Here is a 5,971-nt window from a genome sequence, read left to right on the forward strand (position 1 = left end):
TTACTGGCTTTGGTTTAGTCACCACTGAGGCTTCCTCATGATGTGTTTCTAGTTCTTGCCTCTCCTCCTCAAGTTTGTCAGCCTTACTCGGTTGTTCTTCTGTCATTTTCTCCACGGATTGGTGGACTACCCCCTCTGATTCATCTGCTTCCATGGTTGTTTCCCCTCTCCCTACTGCCTGGGATGCGAGGTCCAGTACCTCAGCCACCCCTTCAGTATTTACCACGATCTTATCTCCCTTGTGTAAAACCGATTGGAACTCCTCATCCGTCATTAACCCTTGCTTCTTGGCCATTTCGTTCAGGTCTATCTCTTCCTTCTCTGTTTCATCGGTTGTGGCTTCAGTGGCCATTATCTCCTCTGCTTCACCCTTCTCACCCTCGTTTACTCCCCTTCCGCTCTCCTTTTCCTTTGTTTCTCCCCAGTTGGGATCTTGATAGGCGGAAAGAGGGCTAACGTCGAGCGGCTCTGTTTGTTGGTGTATGGGAGAAAGGTGAGAGGGTTCTGATTGTGCAGTTACTGTTGGGGAGGTCTTTTCGGATGTCGGATTTGAGGTTTTTGGGGTGGTGGTGGGTGGGTGTACTGTGGTTGCAGTTGGGGTAGGGTTTGGTGTCGCTGGCATTCCTCCGGTCAGGCTAAATCCGGCCAGGGTCGCTGTCCAATCTTTGTTCGGGTCTTGTTGCCTTAGATACGCTGCCAGTGCGTCTATAGGAACCATTGCCGGAATTTTTGTCGTCGGCGTTGGCTGTGATCGTTGTAGACTTGGTGGCCGCGATTCGGCTGTCGCTCGGGCTTCTGGGAGGTCTTCGCCGATGTTGGGTGTTGGGTTGTTGGTTGCTTTACTCTTCGCCATGGTCTGTATCGGTGTTGGTTCTCTTTTTCCGGTAGTGATTCACGGTGGTTTTCGTAGTGGGGTGGTAGTTTTCGAAGTGGGGTGGTGGTTGTGGGTAAGAGAATGCAAGTAAGGGTTTGTAAAGTGAAGGGGAGTAGGCGGTGGGGTATTTTATAGTGGGGTGGGAAATTGAGGGTTTTGACCGGTTGTAAGCGGTTGCCAGGTTGCGGCGCTTCGGGTGGGAGGCGGTTGGGCGTTCTCGCAGCTGATTGAACGTCCCCTGTCACGTCTCTGCTCCACGCGCCCTCCCAGTCTCTACACTCGCCTGCAAAGCTGCAACACGCACCAAAATTCAAATTTCACTCTATACATCCCTCTCAACTAGGTAAAAAATAGAAATAAAGCAAATAAATGGCTCTTAAATATAATTCAGAGTTTCACCCAAGTGGTATCTTCGTGGTCAGTACGGACTCCAAATTAATATTTAAGATCCGAAAATCTTTTTGGTATTTTTTTTTACTACTGAACTTAAGTTAAATTACTAAATATTCACAATATTTACATCATAACTAAGGGTATTTGAAGTTTTACCTGGTCAATAAGCACGAATCATATTACGTTGACCAAGTGGAACTCCAAAACGCCTTTTCTACTGGTCAACTAGACGCTATTAAAGTGTAGTGGAATTTCTTCCACTACACACATCTCTCCATTTTCCTATATATTTTTAATCTATGCCCATTAACACAAAAGGTTCAGAGTTAGGGATACTCCCTGAAATCTTGACCGCTCCATTGGCACGTAGTGCTGTGATAATGTAAGGTCGTGCCCATTTTGACTTGAGTTTCCCAGGCATTAGCTTCAATCTCGACTGGAAGAGTAGTACTTTCTGACCAACTTGGAGATTCCTGGTTCTCAGATTTCGGTCGTGCCACATCTTTGTTTTCTCTTTGTACCACATGGCTGAATCAAACGACTCCAATCTGAGCTCTTCCAGCTCTTGTAGCTGCAGCTTCCTTTCCTCTTCACAGGCCTTAGCATCCACGTTAACCTGCTGAACTGCCCAGTACGCTCGGTGCTCAATTACTACTGGCAAGTGGCACATCTTCCCAAAGACGATGCGATATGGGGACATCCCGATAGGAGTTTTGTAGGCTGTCCTGTCACACCTCAACCCTTATGACTTATGCATTTACTATAAACAAATTCAAATTTCAAAATAATCAATCCACACGACAAGTAAATAAAACACACATATTATATAATTTCAAAAACCACTATTTATCAAGTACATGTTTCAAACATTCTGAACAATAGTGGGACCCTCTCACCACTCTATATACTACACATTTATCTACATGCAAAAATGATGAGGAGAATAAGGTTGCCAAAACGCGTCAGCCGCCGACCCTTATAATAACTGTAACTCACATCAACCCACGCATCACTGATATCCTATTCCTGCAAAATATTAGTAGTTTATATGAGCCACAACTCAGTGTATATAAACCTTACCTTTAATTCCACATACAAATATCAAACACAATCATTCACCAACATATATAACCGGAAGTAATAAATATCATAACGAATTTACTATCCGTATGCATATGCCTCTTCGTTCTTTTTATTATTCTGTGACAAATCAAGCCTGGTATCTGCCCGGGATTTCCATTGCATACGACCTGTAGGTCCCTTTTCATTATTTGACCTTTCCACGAAGGCCCCTCTTTGTATTGACCTTTCCACGAAGGTCCCTCTTTGATTTGACCTTTCCACGAAGGCCCCTCTTTGCATTTTGACCTTTCCACGAAGGCCCCTCTTTGCATATTTTCTTTGACCCGTAGGTCCATTATCATTGAATATGACCCATAGGTCCATTTTCATTATCATTGATATCAGACCCAGGGCAAGATTGTCACATATCCTCTTTAATCCAACGATTCATGTAATTCAAATGTCATATATAAACATATCAATTGCACCACTCATATATCCATATCATATTCCACTAAATAATTCCAACATAATATATAAAATATATCCATACTAATTTCACACCATATAATTTAATTACTCATTCAAATTCAACACATAGTAATCAACCACATAACACATGTAAAATTAAAAGTATGATTTATACATACCTGCTTAAAATAGATAATTTGATCAAATCCCCACACATGTCAAATTAAAAGTATGATTTATACATACCTGCTTAAAATAGATAATTTGATCAAATCCCCGATTCCTTCTCCTGATTTACAATTTTCGATCTCATATAAATATTGCGTTGGATTAGTTCCTCTTTCTCTCAATTTATTTTTATCTGTTTCTACTCTATCGGCATACTCTCACGGCTAATTTACTATTTTTTCCTTTTTGAAACTGACTCTCTAAGACATATATTGCGGCAAAGCTAATCTCCTTTTATATACATATGGCCGATATATTTCCCTAAAATAATATTTACCAATATTTAAGAAAAGTGATAATATACATGTTCACAAATGTATGTGTACACGTATAGTTTATAAATTCTCTCAAGTCTATAAGTTGCCACGTATGTGTCTTATTTGTACAAATGTAATATTTCAAAGTAGTACATAATTTCTTTTGAAGTACAAATTACGTGTGTGTGTTTATATATATATATATATATATATATATATATATATATATATATATATATATATGATTTGTTTCCATGCACACACATTAGCATAATTAGTTTGAGACACTACTTATACATCATTCCTATGTGCTTTTATAGTACCATGAGAAATATAATCCCAATATTAATTATAATAAAATATCCAAATATCTAAAATCAAATACACATATGCAAAGGTAAATAAAAATATGTTAATATGTTAAATGATGCATGTTTTGGGTTAAGGATGTCACAATTCTTCCTCCCTTTAAGAATTTTGTCCGAAAAATTCATTTCTCTCTAAGTTATGCAGTCAATGAAATTGCTAACCTGTAAACAGATGTAGATAGTTTTTTCTCATCTTTTTCCCTGTTTTCCAAGTCGCTTCTTCGACTCCGTAATTTTTCCAAATAACTTTTACCATTGGAATATCTTTTCTTCGCAATTGTTTTATCTGGAGGTCCACTATACTGACAGGTTTTTATATATAACTCAAATTTTCAGAAATCTGTATATCAGGATCTTTCAGAACATGTGAAGGATCAGATCGATAACGTCGAAGCATACTGACGTGGAAAACATTATGAATTTATGCTAACTCCAGAGATAGTGCTAACTTGTATGCCAATGGTCCAATTCTTAGATAATATCATACGGCCAAATATAATGAGGACTCAACTTACCTTTTTTTTTGCTCGAATCGCACGACTCCTTTCTGAGGTGAAACTCACAAAAAGACTTTATCAAGACTTAGATAATAAATCGCGGATCTCTGTCAATATATAAGATACTAGAATACCATATAAGCAAACCTGTAGATAATGATGCCAAATCTTCAAAGCAAAATAATGTCGCTAATAATAGATTTTGAACAGAATAAGAAACTTCTTGTACTTGCGATTGTTACGACGCATAAGCAATAAACTTTCCATTAAGTCAAAAGATAACCAAATCCATGTTTCAGCGCATCACTATAAATAACATAATATCTTGTACCTGTGGAGATAATCAAAATAGGTGACATATTCAAACGATGTTTCCACTCATTAAAAATCTTTTGATATGCTTCACTCCATATGAAAGAAGAATTATGTCGTACTAACTTCATTATCAATTGAATAATAATTGAGAAACATTTCTAATTGAAAACCAGTTCAATCTGTTGTAGATCCACTTCTATTCCACGACCTGACACCACGTGTCCCAACAATACCACATGTTCTAGCAAAAACTCACATTTACTCAACCTTGCAATAATCTGTTTATCTCGCAGAACTTGTAATACTGACTGCAAGTGATTAACATGCCCATCTGTACTTCATGAATATAATAGTAAGTCAATAGAAATAATCACTAACGGATCCAGGAATAGTTGAGAGAATTTGTTCATCAATACCATAAACAATTGTAGGTGCAATAGTTAATTCGAAAGGCATTACCAAAACTCATAATGGTCGCACTGAGTTCAAAATGGTGTCTCTGCAATATTCTCTTTAGCTATGTTCAAATGATGATATCTTGATCGAAAATCAGTACTCGAAAATAGTTGCATACCTTGAAATTAATCAAATAAGTCTTCTATTCTCGGTAAAAGATATTTATTCTTAACTATCACTCGATTCGACTTCCAATAGTGTATATAATGTCGAGTGTATCATCTTTCTTCTTCAAAAATAATATTGGTGCTCTCCAAAGTAAAACATTGAGTCATACATATCTCTTGTCTGACAACTCTTGTAACTGTTTCTTAAATTCTTGAAACACTAATGAATACGATTGATAAGTAGAAATAAAAATAAATGCAGTGCTCAATAGAGAAATATGTCTCCTGATAAGGTGAAAATCTAGATAAATCCCCACTTCCAATAAATCAAAAAGCCGATCTAGATAATATAAGAAAACCTGGAACAATATAATGATTACCGTAAAATATCACTCGATCCCGTCTAGATGATTATATTACCATTTCTTTTACTTGACAAGCTACTTGGTTCGATGAAGTGAAAACCAATCTACGCCCATAATAATATCAAAACTTGTGTATGAACAAGAGAATCAATATCCGCTGGCAGTTCAATTGAATTAATTCGCACTACGCAGTCTAGATAAACCGTGTATACTGAAATAATGGTAGCTCATAATCATCAACCATAGTTTCTTGATTAAAGACAAAACCTTCTCTGCTTCTTACCCAATACACTTCTTTGCATATATTTAGCATTGAGTTCTCTAGAAAAATCGTCTGAGCTGAATACCAGAACACCAGAGGTTGTATCATAACTTGTGGGACTGTTTCCCACCAAGAGTAAGTATTTCTTCAAAGAAGAGATTCCCTATAATCAAAACCTTCTTCTGACATACCACTCATATGATTGAACACCGGTTCTATCACTTTTAACTATATCCCAGCCTCAGTCAGATTAGCCCCATAAAATCAACAACTTCTACTTTTCCGAGCTCTTTAAATTTTCTACCTCTTTACCTCA

At 37.4% G+C, this 5,971-nt stretch overlaps 1 long non-coding RNA gene across 1 annotated transcript; it reads right to left on the reverse strand.

Moving 5' to 3' along the window:
* Window positions 1-2,072: 2,072 nt before the first annotated feature.
* On the reverse strand, window positions 2,073-3,220 carry LOC125191788 (uncharacterized). The gene is made up of 2 exons (XR_007171244.2): window positions 3,047-3,220; window positions 2,073-2,293 (listed from the first exon to the last, which is right to left on the reverse strand). It is a non-coding gene; the product is annotated as an uncharacterized LOC125191788 (long non-coding RNA).
* Window positions 3,221-5,971: the final 2,751 nt, after the last annotated feature.

Source organism: Salvia hispanica, chromosome 4 (assembly GCF_029641045.1).
Source record: "Salvia hispanica isolate PSC_SH4W2 chromosome 4, Shi_PSC_v1, whole genome shotgun sequence".
NCBI classification, from domain to species: domain Eukaryota; kingdom Viridiplantae; phylum Streptophyta; class Magnoliopsida; order Lamiales; family Lamiaceae; genus Salvia; species Salvia hispanica.